Below are 25,802 nucleotides of genomic sequence, written 5' to 3' on the forward strand. Positions count from 1 at the left end.
TCCCACCTTTATTCACGTTCATTCGGCTTATAGCTATTAATCACTTGCTATGAACCAGACAATTGTGCTAGGTGCTGGGGATGTGGTATGAGCAAGACAGATGCCAGTTCCTTATAAAGCTCACCTTCCAAAGTGAGAAACATATTATGCACAGGTAAATGAATTTTAAAAAGTAATTTTGGGTAGCAGTAAGTGCTATGAAGGAAAAAGATAAGTAGCTGCCAAGAAGAATAAAAGAGGGGAGAACATTAGCCTGAGTGGTTCAGATGGTTGCAATGAGAAGGGAACAGTAAGTACAAAGGTCCTGAGGCAGGAAAGAGCTTGATAAATTTGAAGAAGGAGGCCAGGGTGGCTGAAACACTGAATGAGCTGGGGAAGGTAGGAGATACGGTGGGAAAGGTGGACAGAGCACTCAGGCCATGGTAAGGAGTCTAGGATTTCATCTGAGAAGAGTGGGTATTTCCCAGGACTTAGCCCTCACACCCTTCTTATGATCTCAGCCCCTCCTACAGCATTATTCTTCCACCCAGTTCCAGCCTCCAGCCATGACCTCATTCAGAGGGCTTGCCCAGGCACACACATACACCCCCTTTGGACTATGTAGACACAGTTGAGACCCAACATCTGCCATCTCCCAAGCCAGCCTGGTATAGATCTCTGGTCCCAAGAAGTTCCCAGTCTCCAATGTCCACTAATTATGGAGCCTCCAAAGAGCAGCTCAGTTATCTTTCACATTTACTCTTCCTGACCCCCTACATCACAAGTCTCAAGCTAGACTTCAGACAACAGCAGCAACAACCACACTTAAGATGTTGACAGTACTTGCCCTATGCCACACTGAATGTTCATCATCTAATTTAATTCTCGCTTCAGGCTGAGGAGGTAGGAACTAAAAGTATCCCATTGTACAGATGAGGAAACTGAGGTTCAGAGAGATTTTAGGACATGTTCAGGGTCATATGCCAAAGATGGAACTTGTATTTCAACTTGGATCACTGCACTAAGAACCTAAATGTATCGGCTCTCTATTGCTGTTTAACAAATTCTCCCAGAACAGAGTGGCTTAAGTCAATAATCATTTATTTGCTTGTTTGTGAGGATTGGGAGTTTGGACATGTCTCAGCTGGAATAGTGCTTTTCTGTTGCACATGGTCTTGCCTGGGCTTACTCCTGCACTTGCAGTCCGCAAGTTGGCAAACTGGCTGGTCCTATGTGGCCTCATTCACAAGCCTGGCTGCTGACTGGGCCTTTGGCTTGAGTGCCTTGGCTCTCGTCCATGTGGCTTCTCCAGCAAGCTAGCTCAGGCTTCCTTACACGGCGACCCCCGAAAGGAGGAGAACAAAGGCAGCAAGGCCCCTCTTGAGGCCTAGGCTCAGAAGTGCTATAGGAACACTGTTACTGCTTTTTATTGATCAAAGCCCATAACACTGCCAGCTCACATTCAAGGAGAGAGGAAATAGACTCCATCTCTTGATGGGGAAAACATCAAGTCACATTGCAACCAGTCGTGTACGGGGATGGGTGGAATTGTTGTGGTTATCTTTGCAAGCAACATACCACACTAAGTGACCATATGTATAGGACTGGCTAAATAAATTACGGTATAGCTGTACATGGAGCTGTTGGCAATGATAAGAGCTAATTTTTTTTTTTTTTGAGCACTTACTATGTGTCTGACACTTCACAATAGGCCATACATACATTAGTTCATTTAACCCTCACCAGGAAAAATGGCTTTCACTTCTTATAAAGGAGATTAGTGGAACAATTGGTGAAATCTGAGTAAGGTCTGTATATTAGATACCAGTACTGTATCAGTGTAAAAATTCCTGATCTTGGTTTTTGTAAGAGATTGTCCTTTTAGGAAATACACACTGGTTTTTAGAGATAAAGGGACTCACATCTACAACTTACTCTATAAAAGTTTAGGCGGAAGGAGGAAGAAAGAATCATAAAGCAAAGATGGTAAAATCTGGGTGATTGGTATTTGGGTATTTTTTTTGTATCTTTTCTGTAATGGAAGGAGAGCAAGTAGAGACACTGAGGTAGTGGGCACAACTTTTTGAGGGGTTTTGCTTTAGGACTGAGAATGGGGTGGTAGGTGGAAAGCAAAGTGGGGTCAAGAGAAGTTACTTAAATGCAGAAATATTAGCATATTTTTATGTTGATGAGAATGATTCAGTAGATTGGAAATGATGATGCAAGAGGGAGAAGACAGAGAAAGATGGGATCTATACACAAGATGGGACCATGGCTTGGGGCACAGATAGTTGGTCCATGGTCACAGAGGAGGGGCCAGAGTATTTATAAATGGAAGCTTTCAGAAATGTTTTCTGATTGCTCTAATTTTCTCTGAGAAATAGAAAGCAAGGTCTTCAGCTAACTAAGAGTGAGAATGGGGGAGAAGGTGATGGAGGTTTGAGGAGAAGACATGAAGGAATTGCCTGGGGAGAATGAATGGACCGAGGGAACCGCAGTGTAATTGTCAGACCCCATTGGGGCTAGCCACGGGGGACGGAAAGTGAGACCAGTCCACATGGTGGAGTGTTGTTTTTCACCCACATCCCACTGCAGGGGAATAAACACAGAGAGTGGGCGTCAACCATTGGGTGTTTAGCCAGAGGGGGCAGGGGCATCTCTTCTGAGTGTGCAGTGCATGGGGATAATGACTCCCCATGGGCTTTGATCAGGGAGGAGGAAGGTGAGGATATGAGGGAAAAGGTAGTAGGCTCAATGGATCAGAGGTCCCAGTGAGGCTGAAGGATTGTCGGAGTTGGGGTACAGGAGAGAGTGAGCTGGAAAGAGAGGAGGTGATGGCTTGAAACTCAGGTAATAGCGGGGGGGAGGGGGTGCAGGTAACGAATGTGACAGGTCAACTGCCTTGGACTGCCATGGTGGAAAGGCCCCGAGTTAACAGCCAGCCATTGAGCCTTCAAATAACTACAGGCCTGGCCAACATCTGACTGCAACAAAGACCTGCCCAGCTGGTCCTTTCCAACATTCCTGACTCACATAGCAATGAGGGAAAAAGTGGTTGTTTTAAGCCACTAAATACTGGAGTAGTTTGTGATTCAGCAATAGTAACCAAACAGAATTGCTGGTTCCACTTTGGTTTCAAGGGCATATTAAGTCCTAATGCCCTATGGCATGGGTTTTCTGTAATGAATTAACTTCTTCCATTTGGTAGTTGGAGACACCAAAGTTCTGAGAGGTTTAGTGACTTACCTAAACTTGCACAGCTAATGAATAGTGAGTTGGGCTCTGAGCTCAGGCAGTGTGACATGCATAGGCTGTCCCCAGTGCATGGCACGGCGTCTGGCATGTGTAGGCATGCTGAACGGTGACTTGAATTGTGCCTGGGATTCCCTCTGCCTTCCATTTCCCCCAGTTTTCGTCTTCCTTTCAAGTTTTCTTGTACGTCTTAGTCCACATGGTGGAGGAGAAGGGCCATCTTTCTCCTCTGAGTGGCCATTTAGTCTGATAGGTTCTCTTGAGTACCTACTTTAGGGCAGACACTACTCTAGGTTCTCAGTACCCAGAAGAAAACAAATCAGAGTCCCATTGGAGCTCAGCCAAGTGGGGAGAAGATAAACGAATCTATCCTCACAAACTGGGATTATTGCTAGGAGAGATCAGCAGGTGGGCTATGAGAGAGCATAACCGGAAGAGCTGACCTAGCTGAGGGAGGGAGGAAGAGTTTGCCTAGTGAACGCAGCAGGGAGTGAGTCTTTTATGGGCTGACCAAGGAGGAAGAGCACACGGGCACAGGTCTTGGGACAGGAACATGCCTGGCGCATTAAAGGCCTGTGGAGGAGCCCAGTGTAGCCTGAACATACATGGGGAGTGGGGAGTGGAGGGAACATTGTGGGAAATGAGATAGGAGGGGTGGCAGTATCCTGTACACATGTAGGTAGACGAGTTTAGCTTAAGAACAATAGGGAGCTATGGAAGGGTTAATCAAGGGAGCAACTTCATTGGATTTTACATTTATAAAAGAGCTTTGGCTGCTGGGTAGGGAGTGAGAAGGAGGGAAGCAGGAATAGTCTACATGAGAAGGGATGGTGGCATAGAATGGAAGTTATGGAGATGGAGAGGAATGGATCCATTTGGGACCTGTTTTGGAGCTAAAGTCCACCATAGGGAAAGTGAGGTCCAGTGCTTCCAAGGACAGCACCCCTCTTCCAGCTCTCCCAGCCTTGGGGCCTTCAGATACTTCTGCCCTGTGGGGTAACATGTGGGTGGTTGGATTGGGGGATAGGTGGCCAGGAAAAGTGACCCCTGACCTTTTCCTGGTGACCTGTGATATAGAATTAGCCTTTGAAGGAGCCAAGGGGACCTTACCGGGAAAAGGGACCGTTGAATCACTCTCCATTTAACCCTGGGCAGCTCACTTCCCCCATATGAGCCATAGTTTCTGCCTTTGCACCTACCACACTTTGGTGACATCACCCCTATTTTACAGATGAGAAAACAACCTCAGAGAGGGGGAGTTACTGTCCCAGGGCCATCCATGAGTAAGTGCCATAGCCAAGATTGGAACCCAGCCAGAACCTGTGCTCTTGACCTCCCAGCTCCCCCATGTGCCCATCCACCCTCTTCTAGGGGGCCTTCAGGCTTAGAGATATTCAACTCACCTAACATGGACTTTTCAGCAGGCCCAGGACATCCAGGGCTGGATGCTGGATTGTTAGAAACATGGGCTTGGATTCTATTTCCAGTCCTACTTGGGGACATTATTCTGTCTGAACCTGTTTCCCCCTCTACACCGCATAGCGCCTGGCAGGGAAACTATGAGAATATAACGATGTGTACATGGAAGTCACTGACCCAGCACAGTGCCTTTTGAGTGTTTGCTGCCACTGTGGTTGTCATTGCAGTATAACTGTGGGTTGAAACCAATATTCCTTTTAACAACAGTTGTAATGCTTTTTTTTCTTTCCAAAATGAAATTCCTGGGTAATATAACCTACTGACACACCTAATTTTCAACATAAATAATATCCTAATTGTAATATACAATAAAATGAAAGTAATTTAGAATAAATGACTATGTAAATATTTGGGCACAGTACATGGGAAACATCACAAAGTAATTGGGAGGTCATGGCTATGGGTGGAATCACCATGAATCTTCCACCTGCATCAGAAGCTTGGGTAACTCAAACACCACGACCTCATGGCTGTGATTGTCCAAAATGCGAGCAGCTCTAGGTGAAGTTCTGAACCGTACACAACCCAGTCCGCCAAGCAAACACATTATATGTTAGAAAAGGCAAAATTATAGAGACAATAAAAAGACCAGTGGTTGCCAAGGATTTGGGGGGTTGAGGGGAGGGATGAAAAATGGAGCACAGGGCATCTTGGGGGCAGTGAAATTCTTCTGTGTGATACTATAATGATGAATACAGGACATTATGCATTTTTCAAAATCCACAGAACTGTGCAACAACAAGAGTGAACCTTAATGTACACTATGGATTTTAGTTAATAATAATGCATCAATATTGGTCCTTCAATTGTAGCAAAGGTATCACAAGGTATTAATAATAGAAGAAAACCGTGTGTGCTGGAGAGAGGGAGTAGGAGGTATTTTGATATTTCTGCACAATTTTTTTGTAAATCTAAAACTGTTGTAAAAAATAAAGTCTAGTAAAAATGAACAAAACCAAACCAGACCCCACACACATAGTGTTTGCATGTGAAACAGAATTTGGTCCCAGGCTTAGATAATTAAAAACAGGGTTTTCATCTATGCCAAATACTAGAGGGAAATTTGAATACCACATAGGACTTGGGACGCGTTGGGGGTTGTCTGTACCCCTGCTCCCCTCCTGCTATATGCCTCCAGCACCCCCGGATCATTGGGGACTGCCCAGGCTCCTGGTGGTGCCCCACTTAGGATCTTGGCACTAGGCCTTTGCCCTCTGTCCCTTTGCCATGAAGAGCATCCTTCAGAACTCACAGCCACCTGCTTGCTAATCTTGGGTAATGGATAAATGGTCACTTGATTGAAAAATCTCCCCAGCCTCAGGAACCTCAAGTTGCCACTGTGGACACAGCTCGCCCTTCAGTTTCCAGAATTCCTACTTCAACTCTAGACCCCAGCCACTTACTCATTGTGTGAACCTGAGTAAGTCAGATCACTTCACTGTTCCTGAGTTTCCGCATTTGTGGGAAAGAGGGTGATAATATTTGCCCCACTGAGTATATTCATTCATTCAGTAAATATCTATTGAGCACCTACTGTTTGTACTGGGTATACAACAGTGAACAAAAGAGATAAACATCCCTGCCTTATTGAAACTCACTGTCTCATGAGGATAGACAGAAGTCAAATAAATACATAAGATAATATCAAGGATGAAGAAAAGGAAGACAGGGCCACAGACAGGAAGAAAGTAGGGCAAGAGCTCCACAGTGCGTGTAGTCATGGAAGGCTTCCAAGAGGAGGTGGTATTTGAAAGGAGACCTGAATGAGTGAAGGAGCAAGCGATGCAAGTGTGGAGTAAGAGCATTCCAGGCAGAAAGAACAGCAAATAACAAAGCCTTGAGGTGAGAACATGTTTGGTGTGTTTTAGAAATAACAAGGAAGCCAGTGTAGCTGGCAGGGAGTGTGTGAGGAGAGGAAGTTAGGACAGAGCAACTGTGTAAGGAATCGGGGTTTTATTCCAAGCATAGCAGGAGGAAACTTGAAGTTATTGACTGGGGAAGCCCTCCCATGTTGTGTGTCCTTGCATGAGAAAAGTGGGCGGGCACACTCTAAAGCCATCTTTCTGTTCATGACCCTGGTCTGGGTCCTTTCAGTGGAAAGTGTCCTTCCTCTTCTCCTTGGTGTCAAAAAGGGCTGCTGGTGGAAACAAGTTAGGCTGTAGTTCCCATAAAATGCCACCAGGTGACGACTCTAGGTTGTGTTTCTAACTTGTGGATTACTGATTCCAGAGCAGTGATTCCCAAACATCCTCAGATGGTCTAGAGGGCTTGTTAAAACACTGATGGCTGGACTCCACCTTCAGAATGTCTGGTCTGTAGTTCTGGGGTGGGGCCCAGGAATCGGCATTTCTAACAAGTTCCAGGTGATGTTGATACTGCTGGTTCTGGGACCCCACTGTAAAAATCTGTGGTTGGAGCCCTGTGGTAGAAACACAGGTGGGGTAACAAAAGTGTCTGACCAAAACACTCCAAATCTTCCCATCATATTTAGAGTTAAATCTAGGTCTTTTGCCAAATCCTCCCTCCAACCCTCCCATTTTTCAGGTCCTGCTTTCTTCCCTCATCTCATCTTCTGCCAGTTGCTAAACTGGCCACAATGTTCCTTGAAGCCTGACCTTGCATCAGGGCCTTTGCACATGCCTTTCCCCTAGCATTTCCATTGACTGGCACTCTCACTCCTCGTCTCAGCTTGAATGTCACCTCTTTGGGGAGGCGTCCTCGGCCCCTTTCTAAAGGTGGCAGCCCTGCTCGTGTCCATCTTGTTCTTTTCCTTTTTGGTGCTTGTGGTGATTTTTGATTATTTAGCCTCTATGTCAATTAACCAATCATCTGTCTCCTGTCTAGACTTTAGGCCCTCGAAGGCAGGGACTATGTCTGTCTTGTTTTCTGCTTTACCCCAAGTACCTAGGACAATGCTTGGCAGCAAGTAGGCCCCCCAAAAATAATGGTTGAATAAATGACAAGGTGAAGGGATTAAGCAAACAAACGAAAAAGCCTCATAGACACAGACAGCAGCATGGTGATCACCAGAGGGAAGAGGGTGGGGGGAGGTAGAAGAGGGTAAAGGGGGGATAAATGGTGATAGAAGGAGACTTGACTTGGGTGGTGAAAACATAGTACAATACACAGATGGTGTATTAGACAACTGTACGCTTGAAACGTATATAATTTTATTAACCAATGTTAGCGGGTGAGCAGGGACTCCATGGAAAGGAGACTTACGGATTGTGCGATGTGAGGCGTCACCTCACCCCACTCCCAGGCCTGATGCACAGAGTGCGTTGGGAGGACATGAAAATGAACAAGACCACGTTTGCAAAGAGTTCACTCTCTTTTGAGTGTTCCTAGCTCCCAGCCCACCACATTGCTGAGCATAGGGGCTGTTGCTCAGAGTTCTGGGTTGCTGGGCAGAGACACTACCCAAATAACAAGCTAACAAGCTGAGGGGCATGCAGCACTTTAAAACTTACAAAGTTCTTCTACCTCCATGATTGCATTGCATTTTCAGGTTGTAAAAAAGATCCCAGACTTGGAAATGAAACAAAAGGAGGACTGCACGGCCTTTGAGCGACATGCTGGAGCATTGTCCAACAGGCCCACTCAAGGTTAGTCAACTAATTCTCTAGGGGAACAGATCTTTGTTTGACTTGTCATTTCCTTATTTATTGGGGCTCAAACTCAGGGAAGTGATGTGCTCACTTGTAGATTTAAGTTGCAAGTCATTTTTTTCCAGTAGTAAAGATCACCCCAAAGGTTACACTTGTTTCGTCCTGTGGGACATTAACCAGCTTCAATTTGCAGACTCATTCCAGCATTCTGTCTTTCATTGGCTATAAACCTTTCAGATTCTCCTTAACACTTTGAAGCTGTTTCATTGGCCTGCTAATGAGTTAATGCCGGTGAGTCACATGTGATTTTGGTGTGTACTCACTTCTGATTGGTATGATAGCCATGTTTTTAACTTTTAGAAAATTAGCTTTTGGGACCAGCACCATCTTTGTGAGAGGGGCTGATCATCCCTGTTGTCCACATGAGTCTTATTGTCTCCACAGGCAAGAGTGGTAAAGCTGGGCCTTGACCCTTGGTTGGCCTGACCTCAGAGCCCCCAGTCCTTCGGTGATGCTACCTCCAAGTGCCCCACGCTGTTCTGGGCACTTTATAAACTCATCCAATTTAGTTCTCACGACTCACCACATGCAATGAAGTGTTACTCTTCCAATGTTACAGATGAGAAAACTTCGGAGAAGAGCTGGGAATGAAGTCACCCAATGTCACTGAACTCTTCCAAGGCTGATGTCAAGCATTTGTCATCAAACAGACCTGAGTTTCAACTCTGGCTTGCAGTCTCCCTGGCTGTGTGACCTCAGGCAAGTTGCTCACCTAATTTCTCTGAGCTGCATTTTAAGATGAGAATAAGAACCCATCCCATGGGGCAGCCGCTGGTAATGTTTACAGACAAATCTAGCCCCCCCCCCCCCCCCCCCCCCGCATTATTCAGTGTCACCAGCCTCTCTTGTTTTGGAATCAGGGGGGAAAGTGAAGTTCATCTGTCATCAGCCATTGCCAGGCTGGCTGGGCTCAGAAGGATTCTGGAAGGATAGGCAAGTGCCTGGGGAAAATGGGGGAGAGGAGCTGCTGAGCAGGAGTGTGGGGGAGCTCAAAGGAGTCCCCAGTGTGCAGGTATGGAGGGCTGGACAGGGACTCTAGTCTGTGAGCCAGGAACAACAATAGAGCTTGAGCTTTGGGGAGGAAGCCTGAAGCTTCCAAATCTGTAAAATGGAATAATAATGACTCTTCCCTGTTTTGGGTTATTGTGAGGCCCCTGGGGGACAGTGGGCTTAGCTGGAAGTATGCTGTTCTAGAGTGTTCTCTGAGACTTCACGCTTGTCTCAAAGTAAATGGACCCTTGACTGTGTCCTTTGTGAAACCTGAGGATGTTATTGATCATGTAATAAGGACAATGGCAGATAAATCTGCAACAGTTTAGGGCCACTGGGAGGTTGACCCTCAGAGTTCCTGCTCATTGGTTCAGAAACAGGGCACAAATACAGAGCCAAGGGTGGTTAAGGCTTTGCAATTTACAAAGCCCTTCCACATTATTGCATTGCATCCTTGTGTTAAAACAAATTCTGAGGTACAGAGAGATTAAGTGACTTGCCTAAGGCTACACAGCTAGCAAGTGGTAGAGCTGGGTTTGGAGCACAGACGGCCTAGTCCCCCAGCTGGCCTCTGAATAGATAGATGGGTCACATGGCAAGCTGAGAGACCTGTGGAGGGACCCGAGGTTCCTCTGGCTACGGTGGACAGACTCCCTGGAAGTTGCTGGAGGTGAGGGGAGAGGCTGGGGTGGGTGCTGAGCCTGAGGGGGAGGCTTTAGGACCCAGGCCAGGAGGGTGGGGAAGGAGAGGATAGAGGAAGGTACCTCCTTCCCCCAGAGCAGCTGAGGGGAAAGATAAAGCCCAAGGAGATGTTCTAAGGCCCAGATGAGGAGGAAAGGAAGGGGCTGGGAGTTGGAAGGAACAGCTGCAAAGGGAGGAAGCAGAGTCTGGTGTCCCAGGGGGCAGGGCTAGGGGTGGTGTGGGGGCAGGCAGTCCCTTGGACTGGGATTCTGGTCCCAGACCCCTGCCACTCCAGACTCCACAGCTGGAGGACCCTGAACTGAGCAGAGGTTTTTCTCAACAGATGCCCCTGTGCTAGGCAATCTAGGGGCCACTGAGGCAAGCCCAGGGTCCCTGTCCTGGGTGACTCACACACTCCGAGCTCAGCTGAATGACCAGATGGACACTGTCTGAGGCATGCATTCATTTGTTCATTCATTCATTCATTCATTCAACAAATATCTATGGAGGGCTTACCATGTGGCATAGGCTGGGCTCCCAGCAGGAAACAAAGTCCCTCTGAAGAGAGACTAAGTTTCTCTTCAAGGAGCTGCCAGTCTCATGAGGAGATGAACAAAACACAGAAAACAAATCAGTGTACAGTCTTACATCAGACTGTAAAGCCAGTGAGGGGATGATGAATGGTTGGAGCAGAGCTGTTTTCTGAGGGTGGTCAAGGCGGACCTCTCAGGGCGGGTGACATTTAAGCAAAGATCTGAAGGAAGCGAGGCAGCAGCTATGCGAATCGGAGGGGAGAGCGGTCCAGGCAGAGGGAATAGCCAGGGCACAGGCCTGGTAGCAGGAGCATGCCTGGCAGGAGGGAAGGCTGAAAGGCCCAGAGGCCATGCGAGTGGAGCGAGTGATGGAAGATGGCGGGCTGACAGCTGTATGGGGGCTGAAGCGCGAGCCCAGGGAGGCCTGTGTAGCTGGTTGGTCATTGAGGATGGCAGCTTGGCCAGCAATTAGAAGCACTAAATGTGAAGGAAATAAAAATGTCTTAATACATGCTTACTGCTGTACTAGTCCGGCATTATCCCGAGTGCTTGATATTTACTGTTCTCGCTATAACTTTTAAGGTAGGTAGTTTTTTTCTTAATGTACATATCCATTTATAGCTACACAGATTATCTCTTTTTTTTCCTTTTTCTTTTTTATTGAGTCAGAATTTAATACCATAAAATTAACCATTTAAAGTTGACAATTCAGTGGCATTCACAATGTTGTACAACCACTACCTCTATCTGGTTTCACAGCCTTTGCTCGCCAAAAGAAAGCCCTGTACCCATTCAGGATAAATAGTGTTTTTATCCTCATTTTACAGACGAACACAGACAGGTAGAGGTTGTCCCAGGTCACACAGCCAGGAAGTGGAACCATCTGGAAGGTTGAATGGTGGCCCCAGCACCCTCTCCCACATGGCAGGAATGGGGGTTCTGGAGCCAGGCAGAGTTCAAATCCCCCTTCTCCCACATGCCAGCTGTGCAATCTTGAGCAAGACCCCTCTCCCTCCACTTTTCTCCTTTTCTGTGAAGTGGAGATAATATGAGTACCCACCTCACTGGGTGCGGGGGGAAGTGTTACCCAGGAACAGTGTGTGCTCAATAAACAGCAGCCTGCGTTTGCTTCGCAACACTCTTTGCTCCTGGAAATAAGTTAGGCAGATGCCTAAATATAACCCCAGCATTGGGGCTTATGAACCATCTGAAAGGAGGCACCCTCCATTACCAGAAAGAATGCAGTCTGACTGGTAAGCGATCATAGATTCTCAAGGTTGAGAGCATGGTGCTCATTTTTAAAAACAATTGTATCAAGATGTAATTAACATAAAATTAAAGGTATTCAGGGTTATCCATCTTAAGTGTGTCTCTTTCCATGGGTTTTGACAAATGTACACCCTTTGCAACCACCACCCAATCATGATACAGATCATTTCCATTACCCCCAAAGCACCCCTTCTGCCCCTCACCCATCAATCCCACCTCCTGGGCCACTGATTTGATATCTGTCACTATCACTTGGCTTTGCCTCTTCTAGAATTTCATATAAGTGGAATCAGACAGCATGTACAGTTTTGTGCCTGGCTTCTTTCGTTCATCTTAATGTCTCCAAAATTCATCCACGTTGTTGCAAGTATCAGCAGTCTGTTTCTTTTTATTGCCTAGTACTATTCCCCAAATATGGCTTAAACACCTCCAGTGAATCATTTTTTATTTGGTGCAGAACCTGCCCCCAGTACATGTCCAAAAATCCTCCTGCCTTCCCTTCCCGATCCTTGGGTGCAGCTCTATCCATGTGAAGGAGAACCCAGCCCTGAGTGGGTCCTGGGAGGGTGGAAGAAGCCCTCACTCTTGGGGTGAACCACCCCAAAACAAGCAAACCTCACTCTTGCCAGCACTGATTACTCTCTTAGTAAAGCTCTGCCACCTTCTCTTCTCCATGGACTCACTCCCAGGCAATGCCACTCAGCTCTGTGACTTTAGCCCACCTAGATGTAGATCTAAAATGTAGATCCAGCCTCTCCCCTGAGCTCCAGATGCTGATATCCAGCTACCCACTGGTGTGCCCTACCCTGCTCCTCCTCTGTTTCTCCCTGACTCAGTAAAGGGGCCATCCAGCACCCAGACACATCCTTGTCTCCTCCCACCTCCTCCCTGCTGCTTGTCCACCAGCTGGCACCATCTCTAACATACACCTAGAATCCTACCTCCTCTCTTCAACCCCATCACCGCCTTCACCTTTCAGCTGAACTGCTGTGGCTGGAACCCCATCGAGCCACGTAGAAAATATCTGTTTCAGATTTGAGAGCTGATGGCCAGGGGTGGGTGTGGGCTTTTGAGGACACAGCAGGGAACCCCAGGTCTAGATATAAGTCCTGCCTATGCTGCTACCCATTGTGTGATCCTCAGCAAGCCACATCCCCTCTTCAGTCTCAGTTTCCTCCTCCCTAAAGTGGGAATGAATATATCTGCCTCACTGGGCAGCTGAGAAGGCCCAATGAGAGCATTTTGTCCATGGTGTGGGGAGGAGAAGAGGCTTCCAGGCGGAGGCAAGGATTTCATGCCACAGGTATTTATTGAGCATCTACTATGTGCCAGGCACTTGCTTGGTTTGGGGATGTGATGGCAAACAAGAATATCACTGTCCTTGTTCTCAGAGCTTTAACGGTGGTAGGAGAACAGGAGACAGAGGAGGGCATCCCCTGCAAGGGGCATAGCACACAAAAGAGTATGGAGGTGGGTCGGAGAGGAGGCATTAACCAGAGTTCAGTCTGTGGTGGCTGGCAGAGCAAGGATGGGGAAGGGGGAGAAGCCATCTCCTACCCTAAGCTATGGGAGAACATAGGGGAACCTCAGACATCAAGTTCAGTTCAGGGCTCTTGCCCAGGCAAAACTGGAATTCCCTTTGTAGAGGGGCAAGGAAGGAGCGCTTGCTACCAGGCTATGGGGAACCACCTTCCTGTTCCTGTCACATAGCCCCCACTTGTCTGGGAGCCCCAGCCACATGCTAGAAACCTCCCCAGCAGGGACATCCTTCCCCAAGAGGCCAGGACCCTGGCAAAGTGTGGGGGGTGCTCATGACAGCACTTCCCATGTGGCCCCCAAATCAATTCCTGCTTGGGAATCTCACTTCATTGAGTCTCCACGACCCAGTTCTCTGCCTCTACGCTGGATTAGACCATGTCCTGGCTTAGGAGTTAATAAAAGACCCGTGTGTGTGTGTGTGTGTGTGTGTGACAGAGAGAGGGAGAATATATGAGAGAACGAGTGTGTGAGAGATTAAGGTAAGTGTGTGTATGTGTGAGAGAGAATGGATGTAGTGTGTGTGTGTGTGTGTCTACAGAGCATGACCCATCACTTCTGCTGGGACCAGGCAGCTGGACTAATAGTCCGTTTCCCCCTGGTCTGGAAGTCCCTCCTGGCCCCCAGCTGCCCTGATGGGCCAGGTCAGCCCCCCCACAGGAGCCCCCAGCCGCTCCCCACTTGGCTTTCCTTGTATTGTGCACCGCCTGGTTCCTCGAGGAAATGGGGCGGCTGTTGGGTGCGGGGGCGGCCGCCAGCAGCCCCACCCCCTTCCCCCCATTGTCACTCCTGTCTTTGGCCCTTAGCCCCTGCTGCCGACACTAAAAATAGTCCTGCTCACAGGGAGACAGCCACACCCCTGAGTGGGCCTCCAGGCTTGGTGTGAGGTCAGGATTGCCAGCATAGAGCTGCCCCAGGGTGTGAGGGCCCCTCACAAGAGACCCAGGTCAGAGCACATTAGGGCTGTGTGACCTCAGGTGGCCTCCTTCCCCTCTCTAAGCCTCAGTTTCCTCATCTATAGAATGGGGATAAGGATACCTGCCTGCTGGGGCTGCCCTTGAGAGTGGACAGGAGTGTGGCTAGGTCCTGAGTTGAGTGCTCTGTTCTTGTCCTGCCCGGAGGGGGGTGCTGCCTGAGTATCTGGGGAGCTGAGGGCATAACAACATAGCTTCCTCCTCTCCCCTCCCTTTAGTGGCTGCCAGGGGCTTCCGACTTCCTCCGCACCCACGCAGGAGTCCAGAAGCGTCTGCAGGTTTACCGGGTGAGCCCTGGCAGCTGCCTTGTCTCTGCACCTCTGAGATCAGTGTGAGATCATGCTGTGAACTATGTGGCCAGCCTGGGACTCGAACCTATGTCTTGAGCCTCTGAGGGCTCTGTTTTTTCCGCTTTAAGGGGCTGCCTCCATGCTGATGACTCTAAGGACTTCCTGGCTGGGATAACCCTGCCTTTTAGTCCATAAACACATGATTCATCAAAAAGGAAGATGTTGGGTAGTGGGCACTGACGTCTGAGCTGGGGGCGGGTAGCTCCCCTCAAGCCTGTGTGGTGGGCAGCTACCTTCAGATGCCACCAGCGGCCACTGATCTGGGCCTGCAAAGGAGGAGTTACCGGCCCCTTTCTCACCTTCTTTCTTCCTTTGTTCTTTTTTTCTCAGCTGTGAAATATTTCAAACATGGGTTCCTTTGTACATGTTCAGAGTCTTAAACTCTTAGAATTATTCTTGTCATACATTTCTTTGATTGTCTGTGTCCCCCACTAATCCTGGATCCTGGGGCAGAGACTGAGACTTTATTATTATTTCATGTATCCCCTAAACTAATAAATACTCAGGGTGGGAGTATTCTCCCACACAAACTCTAATAATGTGCAGATTTGTCTCCACCTACATGTATTTTGGAATTTGTGGGGACACCTTGTCAGCTAGTTTTGTCGTAAATCTTGTCCATTGGTTTTGGTTTGCTACCTAGTTGCTGTGTCTGCTTGGATATGGGGATTTGGGAAGATTCAAAAACTGTTTTCCTATGGGCACAGCACCTTCCCAGAATCTTGACTCTTTCTGAATATATATGTATATGGAACATAAACCAAACAATGCTCAAGGCATTGAGTGCTGGGCTTCCCCCAGACCCTGGGGATGACTACTACTATAGTTTGGGGGTCCCTGCATCAAGCAACTTAGGCACCCTGCCTGGTTCTTACGCAGACACTGGTGTATCCTGCTTTTCTGACTGTGCTTAGCACTGTGTTTTGACTTTGTTCCAAGTCAGTATACAGAGAACTTCCCCATTTAAAAACAAAATGGCTGCATATAGAGAGGGGATTTTTAGCTTTTTGTATCATAAACCGCTTTGACATCTGGTGACAAGGGACCCTCTCTCATAATCATTTTTAAGCACATAAAATAAAGTGCATGATTTTATTTTAGGAAACCCACTATATTGAAATGTTATTACTGCAACAGTAACAAGGGTTCATGATGCCGTCATAGATGAGTTCCTTAAGCAGCACATTAAATAGAAGGTGTGGATGCAGGTCTCAGGTCTTGAGCATAAACAATTTATGGAGGTGTCTGCAACCACTATGCTGTCATATGAAAGTGTCTTCAACTTCTACTGTGACAAAGCCACTGTGAACCCTGCTGTGGCTCATGATTCCCATGTGTACTTGGAGGAAGTGCCGTGTTTCAATTAGAGGTTAGTGGATATGAAGTTGTTCTTTTTCCCGGGCAAGTTCACAGAGTCCCTGAGTTTGGGATCCCAGGTTCAACCCTGCTAAAGAGTGTGGCTGTCCCTGTCCCTCCTTTTATTCACCTGGTTTCTTATTGAAAAGTCACTCTGCTTTAGCATTTCTCCAAATCTTGTCATTGCACAGATGGGGAAACTAAGGCCCAGGCTGGTGAATGAACTGGGGTGGCAGAGCCCAGAGCCCTGACTCCTGACCCAGATGTTTGCCCAGCTCTTCCCCAACCAGGCTGGAGGCAGGGAGCTGGCCTGCCTGCCAGGAGCAGGTTGGCAGCTGGTGTCCTGTCCTGAGAGTGACCCGGCCCTGCTTGCGCCCTGCACCCCACCCTGGCCGGCACAGCTGTGGATGTGACAGGAGGCTTGGCTCCGGTTCACCCAGGCACATTCCTGGCCCAGCCACAATATATATTTTTTTTGGTGACTCTCCCACAACCCCCACCTTTACCCCCCTTTTCCTCAAAAAATGCTCTGTCTCTCCCCAGAGGTTCCCTTTGGGCGGTGGCTCCTGGAGGGAAATGTGGCCTGGATTTCCTGGAACATGCGGAGCTGGAGTCCCAGTGCTGGGAGGAGGGAGCTGCTGACAGTAGAGTAACACTGTGCCCCCCAACATAACTGGAGAAAGGGGGTGAGATGGAACCTCCATATTCCCATTCCATTGGGTCCTCGAGCAGAGGCACCTCCTGCTATAGTGATGGGGAAGTGAGATACCCTCCTAGAGAACGAGGGCTCTGTGACCTTTGGTGCTCTGTGACCTTGGACAAGCACATGTTCTCTCCGAGCTCTGGTTTCCTCCATCCTTAGAGTGGGCCTGTGATCAGGACCTGCCAAGGCTGCTGGCTGGTCCAGTGAGACGCTGGCTGTGCTTGGGCCTTTCCTGAACCAGAAAGACTGGCATCAGCAAGTAGGGTGTTTGGGGGTAATTGAGGATGCAGGTTTGGCATGTAGTTGGGGCAAGAGTGAGATGGGAGACCTTTCATCCTTCCCTCATTCATGTGACAAATTCCTGTTGAGCACTTATCATTGTGCAAACCCTGGGGCCCAGCTGTGAAAAGGAACCAAGTCCACGCTGCCTTCTTGGGCTCGTAGGCAAAGAGCAGACAAATAACACCCCCTTTGTGGTCAGGCAGGGGTGAGTACTGTGGGGAAATATAAAGCAGGGTGCAAGGGTCTGGGAGGGTCTCTGCTGGGGTGACATGTGAGCAGAGACACGAATGAAGCAGAGGGAGCAGTGTGTGCTGAAAGCTCCGAGGTGGGAGCGATAGAGGGAAGGAAGGGCTGTGCGAGTGGAAGATGAGAGAGAGGCGTGAGGCCTGCAGACCCAGGCAAGGATTCACGGGAAGCCACCAAGGGCTCTGAGTGTGCCGGGACGCGGTCTGCAGAATGTACCACCTGGGGGTCCTACAGGAGTTGTGTATGTGGAGTGCAGCTTTGGGGCCCATCAGCTTGGAACCAGGCACAGCTCCTGCTGGCTCTGGACTGTGGGCAGGAGGCTTCCCTCCTCACGCCTCAGTTTCCTCCTCAGTAAAGTGGGGCTCACAGCACTTGGATGGCTAAGAGGAAGGACCCTGGAAGGCACAGCTACAGCTCTCCATGGTGGGAGCTGCTCTTCCTGTGAGTCATCTTGGAGTGTAGCCCCTCTCTTAGGGGAGAGGCACTGGTGGCAGAGCCAGAGGCTGGTTTTGAACCTGGGTGTGGGTGTGTCTTTGAGTGAGGCTGCTCAGCAATTGGGGACATTGGGGTTATGACCTGGGATGGGGATAGCCCACAGTCAGCTGTCACCCTTTTTCCTTTCTGGGTATAGAGCTGGATTTAGGGGAGCCTCTGGGGCATGGGAAGGGGGGCAAGAAGCCACCCTGAGATGTGGGAGGGAGGGGCCAAAGGTCCTCCTGAGGTTCTCTGTGGTCTCAGGATGTCCTGCCAATCAGTGACCCTTCCCCAGAGGAAGCTGGGACCCATCTGGTGTGCTCATTCACCCGCCTCTGTGCGCTGCCTTGAGCCTCAGGTTCCTCATCTGCAAGATGGGCACAGCAAGTCTCAGCCCTGGCAGTGAAGAGGAGTGTGGGGAAGCAGTGGTTTGTCGTGCATGAGGTGCTTGGACAGGACTCCGACATTGAGGTGGGAACCCACCTGCTTGGGCACTGTGCTAAGCACTTCCAAGCATTATCTGAAAGGCAGTGGGACTGTGCCACTCTACTGGCACCCTCAGTGGCTTCCATTTGCTCTCCAGGTAAAGAAAAAACTTCTGTCCCAGGTGCACCAGCTTGGCTCTTCTTGTTGGTGCCAACTTTGTCCTGGCATCCAAGCCTTCACATTGCTCCCTGTGCCCTTTCCCCTTGGCCCAGGCGACTTCCACTCCCTGTTTACTCAGTTTAGCTGCCTCTTCCTCAAGGAAGCCCACATTAACTTGCAGCCTAGGTTGGACCCAGGGTTGCCTGGTTGTAATGGTGCTGCCTGCTCTCCTGGTAACACCTGTCACTAGCGTGATTTCATGTACTGGGGCAATTGTCTGGTTATTGACTCTCTCCATGTTATGACTGTGTATTCCACGAGGGCAGGGACATTGTCTCGTTCACAGCTGTATCCCGGACATCCAGCACAGTGCCTGCACATAGCAGATGCTCAATAAATGCCTGTTGGATAAATGGAGGGATGGAATCCTCTTGACAAGCTGAGGAAGGAGGTGGTATTATTCCCTGTTTACAGAGAAAGTGCAGGGAGGTTAAGTAACACGCCCCAAGGTCAGACAGCCAGAATCAGATGGTGTCTGTCTGGGGATGTCTCCCTGACAGCAGGGCCCAGAAGGTAGGCAGATGGGGTTGTGCAAAGAGGAAATAAGACCATTTGGACAGGGAGGGGGTATGAGGGCGAGCCCCACCCATCCGTGTTTTCTCCTCAAGGATGATGGTTTGTGGCTGTTTTCCTCAAGGGCGACTCAGGTGACCTTCAGGTTGGGGCCCTCCGAGGTCCCAGGGGCTGGCTGGGTGGAGGGCCCGGTCTGGCTCAGGCTGCTTTTCTCGCCCCTTTGCCGCCTGCTGGCTTCAAGCACAGATTACAACTTCCCCTCCTCGTCTGTCTTACGCAGGCCACCTCCGGCTGGCCATTGTCTCATTGTTTGCTGAGGGAAGCTCCAGGAGGAAATTAACCTGCTGCTCACCCCAAGCGGGGAGTTTCACCCCCAGTCCCTACTGGGAATGCCTGGGGGCCAGGCAGAAGGGGGTGGGGCAGGTAGCAGACAATACAACAGGCAGTCTTGAAAGGAGTGAGCTCCCAGGCAGGGCAAAATGCAAGCAGAGGCTACATTCTCTGGCAGATATTTATGACACCCTATCATGGGACGGCTGTGTGTCAGGGAGCTCAAGATACAGATGTGAGACAAAGATCTTAAGAACCCTGTAGCTGATGAGATGTGCTGTGTAGGGGCCTCAAAGTCTAATGAACTCCCGTGCCAGTCAGGTAACAGAAATCTGAAGGCATGTGAACAATAGAGAGTGGTGGAGTCTATGATAAAATGAAAACTGCATGAGTCTCCTAAAGGCCTTTAGATTCCAATTTCATTTTAACAAGGTGCTAATGAAATCAAAGCCCCACAGACTGATGCAGCCTATAGACTCCCAGTCTCAACCTTTAGAAGGGAATTCTTTTTTTTCTTTTTTAAAAAATATATCTTTATTGATTTCAGAGAGAGGAAAGGAGAGGGAGAGAGAGACAGAAACATCAATGATGAGAGAGTCACTGATCGAGCCCACAACCCGGGCATGTGCCCTGACTGGGAATCGAACCCTGATCTCCTGGATCCTAGGTCGACGCTCAACCGCCGAGCCACACCTGGCCAGGCAGGGAATTCTTATTTGGGGTAAAATTGGATCATTACTTGTTATTGGTATCCCACACCTCATTCCCTCAACCCACTGCTACCTTGAGCTGTAGCTACTGCAAGTACCTTCAGCACACTGACAGCATATCATTTCAAGTGCCTGTCAGTCTTTTGGCTTCTCCGAAACCTTGGGAACTCTCTCAAACAGGATCTGGGAGGAGCTGATGCACCCTGGGGAAACCCTTAATTACTGGAGGATGGGAGTTGGTGGATAAGTTTCTCAGTCTCTTATCCATTGGAGGTGATCTCCTTGGTTGCTCTGATGGTCTGAATGAGATAGGGCACTAAACCCTGGCCAGGTAGCTCAATTGGCTAGAGCGTCATCCTGATATGCCAAGGTTGAGATGCCAAGGTTGTGGGTTCAGTCCCTTGACAGGGCACATACAAGAATCAACCAATGAATGCAAACAATGTATAAATGAGTGGAACAACAAATCAATGTCTCTCTTTGATGTCTCTCTCTCTCTCTCTCCCTCTAAAATCAATCAATAAATTAAAAAGAAAAAAGAAAAAAAGATAGGGCACTGGTTGCCCATGTTGGAAACTGGCTCAATAACTCACCTTTATTGCCTTTCTCCCTTCCTTTGTCTCACTCTCTCAGATTCCTCTGGCTTCCTGGGTTACTGGTACCCAAATCCCCGTCTCAGGCTCTATTTTCAGGGGAACCCAAACTAAGACAATTTCTAATGTTCTTTCTGAATAGAGTTTAATGATTCTAACTTTATGTGATTCTAAGATTGAATATATTGACTCTGTGATTACAAGTTTTTATAAATTAACCTGTCTGTGGTTCCAGAATGACATCATTCTAAGATGGCCAAAACACACCTCTCAGCCATGAACTCAGGTATGCAAGAAATGTAACACTCCACTTTGTATAACTGAATTTTATTTCTCCTGAGCTCCTATTTTTCTTATGTCAGAAAATGCAAATGTCAATCAAATCTAGAAAAACCATAACACAGTCATTTCAGATTTGAACACGATTGAGTGAGTCAAGCTTTCCTCTTCCTCCCTTTTTTCCTGGATTTTTAGCCCTGGATTGTGGGGCCATCTTAATATTGACTGGGGGGGAAAAGGGGGTCTGTGACTGGTATTTCTCAAGCTGTAGCACTCATCTGAACCTCTAGCATGCCACCTCCCATTGGCATCTACTGGGAAAAGCCCCACCCAGAGCTATACTTTGACCTCTAGTGTCTTGGGCCATTAACTGAGTAGAGTCACATCCACTTGGTTTTCAGTCACCTGGGACAAGATTCAAACACTTTTTGAATCTCACCAGGCTCTAGTACATGAACTCACTTACATATTGTGATGTCTGTTATGAAGGAAAAAATAGGGTGGACGAGAATACCTCTTTGAGGAATCTTAATTCAAGCCAAAACTAAGAGTCTAAGGTCAGGGGAAGCCACCAAAAGACTTAGCAGGAAAGGGAGATGTCTGAGTTGTATCTGAAGCTGTAAAACATTTGGTAACATTGAAGGGATCTCCCGCAGTTTTTGGTGCCTTACCTTTCCCCTATTTGTTAGTGGCCTCCATGACCTTGGAGAGAGGATAATGGGGCAGAAATGGAAGAAATTATTTTCTGAGTCTCAGGCCAAAGCTTTTGGTTTTCAAAATCATGGAAATTTAGTCAAAGCCCTGAGTAAGTTGAGGGTATATAATTTCTGCCATAACTAGTAGAGTCAGAAGAATAGATGAGTCAAATTAGTTTTCCTGTTTAGGAAATGAGATAAAGATTATCTGAGGAGAAGGGAAGTGTAGCAGAGATATTTAGAAGTCATGCAATGATCTGACTTCCCCTTCTTCTGTAGCTGCAGATGGCCATGCAGCTAAAGACTACATTTCCCAATCTCCCTTGCATAAGGTGTGGCCACATGACCAGGTTCTGACAAAGGATGTGTATGTGAACCCAATGGTGTGTGCAACTTCTAGGTCTTGTATTTAAAGAAAAAGGGGACATCTTCTTACCACTCCTTTTCTCCCATTCCTGCAAGCTAGAATTTTACGTGGTGGTAGGGGCTTGGGAAGCCATCGAAGTCCACAAGATGGAAGCTGCATGTGAAGGATGTCAGAGCAACAAAATGGAAAGAGCCAGGGTTTCTAACACCATGTGACTCTGTATCAACCTGGACTGCTTAGTTAATGAGAGAAGTCAACTTCTATCTTACTTAGGACATAGTGAGTTTGGCCTGCGTTACAACAACTGAATTAGCATCCCAAGTGATACAGAGTGTCAGATACAGGAAATTATGGAGCATGTAGATCCTGGTGTGGGCTCTGAAGAAAGAATGCAGACACCTTGGGCAATCCTGAAGGATCGGAGAGCAAGACCCAGGGCCTTACTCCAGGTCAAACCTACGGAAGCCACAAACCTAGATGCCTGAGAGAGTGTGCAGCCCCCTAGACCAGGACCCTTTCTGCACACATAAGTAGGCGGGAGTAGGTGACCTGAGGGGAATAAAGAGAAAGAAAACACCCAGCATTGACCAAGATTAAGTTTCTATCACCCAGTGGAATGGAGGCTATTTATTTTGGATGTAGGCTGACAGTTATGTCTGTTTCACATTTTACTATCATTATTATTATTCTTACTCCAGCTCAACAGTTCCAGGATGCTGAATTTCATCAATAAATTTTTGCTGAGCACCAAGGCGCAAGGCTCAGGTTCAGGTCCTAGCTGAGCCACCAACTGGCCTGGACCATTTTGTATCCCTTCTCTGAGCCCTGGTGATCTCACTGGGACCGTAAAGGGGTTGAACTTCAGGATGTCCATGGTGCCTCTTTCTGCATTGATATTCTGTGGTTCTCAGTGTCTGACACTGAAGGGAGTTCAGGAAAAGCGTGATAAAGCATCTCTGTTGCAGTCTGCAGAAAGACAAGGTGCAAGTATATGGGCATACACATGTATACACACTTAAACAAACAAACGTGGATAACCAAAGGTCACTGCAGCCAAGAGAAAATCGAGCATTAAGGTTTAAGATGCAGGCTTTGGGATTGAACAGATGCTCAGCGATACACCCTCATCTTCATCATTAACTAGCTAGTGACCCCGGACAAGTCACTGTACATCTCTGAGTCTTTTTTCTTTTTTTTTACTTTTTAAATTTATCTTTATTGTTGAGAGTATTACAGGTATACCATTTTCCCCCCCAATTGATCCCCTCCACTTCCCTCCCACCCCCTTCCCAGGCCTTCACCCCATTATTAACTGTGTCCATGGGTTATACATATAACTTCTTTGGTTAATCTCTTCCCACCCTCCACCCCCCTTCCCTCTTTCCTCTGAAATATGATCGTCTGTTACATGTGTCAATATCTCTGGATCTATTTAATTCATCAGATTCTTTTGTTCATTAGCTTCTTCTTAAAGAAGACCCTTCAACATTTCCTATAGTGCTGGTTTGGTGGTGATGAACTCCTTTAGCTTTTCCTTGTCTGAGAAGCTCTTTATTTGACCTTCAATTCTAAATGATAGCTTTGCTGGGTAGAGCAATCTTGGTTGTAGTTCCATGTTTTTCATCCCTTTGAATATTTCTTGCCACTCCCTTCTGGCCTGCAAAGTTTCTGTTGAGAAATCAGCTGAGAGTCGTATGGGTGCTCCCTTGTAGGTAACTAACTGCTTTTCTCTTGCTGCTTTTAAGATTCTCTTTGTCTTTAACCTTTGGCATTTTAATTATGATATATCTTGCTGTGGGCTTCTTTGGGTTCCTCTTGTTTGGGACCCTCTGTGCTTCCTGGACTTGTAAGTCAATTTCTTTCCCCAGGTAGGGGAAGTTTTCTGTAATTATTTTTTCAAATAGGTTTTCAATTCCTTGGTCTCTTTCTTCCCCTTCTGGTACCCCAATAATACGAATGTTGGGCCTCTTGAAGTTGTCCCAGAGGCTCCTTATACTATTTTCATATTTCTGGATTCTTTTTTCTTTTTGCTCTTCTGGTTGGGTGTTTTTTGTTTCCTCATGTTCTAAATTGCTGATTTGATTTTCAGCGTCCTATACTCTGCTGTTGATTCCCTGTAAATTATTCTTCATTTAAGTTCCTGTAGCCTTTATTTCAAATTGGTACTTTATTATGTTATCGATTTTCTCAGTTATTTCCCTAACAGTCTGCTTAAACATCCTTATAACCAAAATTCTGAACTCTCTGTTAGCTTGCTAGAGATTTCTTCTGTTCTTTCCTTTGTGACATCTTTCTTTGCCTGCGCATTTTGGCTGCTTTTAGGTGTTTGTTTCTATGTAGTAGGTAGAGCTGCTATGTCTCCTGGAATTTGTAGAGTGGCTTTGTGTAGTAGGTGTCCTGTAGGGCCCAGTGGCTCAGCCTCCCCAGTCACCTGAGCTGGGCCTTCTAGGTGCTTCCCTGTGTGGGCTGTGTGCACTGTCCTGTTGTAGTTGAGCCTTGGTTGCTGTTGGCATCCCTGGGAGGAACTGACCCCCAGGCCAATCAGCTGTGAGGACCAGCTGCAACTACAGCCAGAGAGCTGCTGTGCTGGAGACACCCTTATGGATCAGGATTTACTTTAGTGGAGCTTTGGTGTTCTCCAAGTGCACCCCTTGAGTGTCACTCGTGGATGTGGTAGGGTTGTAATCCACTGTGGTAGAGTCTGATCACCAGGTGCACTGTCTCTGGGGCCTCCCGGGAGGTGCAAAGTCAGCCTGTGCCAGTGCCTTGCCCAGGGCCACCCAGCATGAGCTACACAGCAAACCATAGCTGGCTGCTACTTGTGCTGGGCTTGGAGGTGTCCAGGAGAGGCCAAGCTATGAGCCAATGCAGGCTGCTGCTAGTGCCGGGCCTGGGGCCACTTATCAAGCTGTCTGGGGCCCGCTGCTGCTTGTTTGAGAGATTTTAGGAAATCCTAAGCATGAGGCTTGAGAGGCCACTTGCATAGAAAAGCCCCTGGAAATGGCCTGGATGAGCTGCAGGTGGGGAGGGGCAGGGCCTCCGGGAATCATGGGGCGGGGCCAAAGGTGTGAGTCAGGTGCTGGCGATTCAAACATGGCGCCTGCCTGCCGGCTGTGTGTGGGAGGACTCGCCAAAGGAGCAATGGCCTCTGCCAGCTCTTCTGCCTGGGAGGAAGCTGCCCCTCCACCTCTCGCCCCGACTTCAGGCAGGTTAGTTCCTCCCCGAGTGTCCCAGGTTCCTTTCAGGCTGTTGCGGGCGCGGGGGCTTAGAGGGAGCGTCCGGGTGGGTCTGTGTGTGGTCCCTTTGAGAGGAGCTGCTGGGGCTCCCGCACCCTCCGCGACCCTCAGGGACAGTCCCCGCTGGTTTCACAGCCCAGAGTTGTGGGGACGTCTCTTCCCGGCCTGGAGCCCTGGGCTGGGGGCCTGCTGTGGGGCTGAGACCCCTCCGTCCTCCGGGAAACCTCTGCCGCCGAGATTCCCTTCTGGGTTTCAACCGCGGCACTGGGCGTAGGCCCGCGGCCGCATCTCCCCGATTCAGCCCCGATCCGCCAGTGTCTGCGCCCCTCCTACTGGTCTCGGTGCTTCTTCAGCTCCCTGGTTGTGGGGCTTCTGTTCAGCCATATTTCAGGAGGCTCAGAGTGATGGTGGTTCTGTATTTTAGTTGTAATTTTGATGTGGTTGCGGGTGGCGGCGGGTGCAGCTGTTACCTACGCCGCCATCTTGTTGTTCCTCTCCATCTCTGAGTCTTGACTTCCTCACATTTAAAATGAGGATAACAATAACTACCTTAAGGGCTCGCATGGAAATAAAAGGAGGTAATATATGTAGAGCACCAAGCTCAGTGCACATGGCGAGTGCTTAATAAATGGTTGTTTCACTGAAGATTGTGAATTGTGGTA

The 25,802-nt window shown here is 48.3% G+C and overlaps 1 long non-coding RNA gene across 3 annotated transcripts in view; it reads left to right on the forward strand.

The window, feature by feature from the left end:
- The window catches only part of LOC107527768 (uncharacterized), a 35,894-nt gene that overhangs the window by 1,573 nt on the left and 8,519 nt on the right, over positions 1-25,802 (forward strand). For 2 of the 3 annotated variants that reach the window (XR_015714761.1, XR_015714759.1), the window contains exons 2-3: positions 8,219-8,315; positions 8,938-9,077. This is a non-coding gene — a long non-coding RNA (uncharacterized LOC107527768). Of the gene's footprint in view, positions 1-5,903; positions 6,131-8,218; positions 8,316-8,937; positions 9,078-25,802 lie in introns of those variants that run through there. The other variant, XR_015714760.1, reaches the window with a different exon arrangement.

The sequence above is a fragment of the Miniopterus natalensis genome, chromosome 7 (assembly GCF_054644295.1).
Source record: "Miniopterus natalensis isolate mMinNat1 chromosome 7, mMinNat1.hap1, whole genome shotgun sequence".
Taxonomy (NCBI): domain Eukaryota; kingdom Metazoa; phylum Chordata; class Mammalia; order Chiroptera; family Miniopteridae; genus Miniopterus; species Miniopterus natalensis.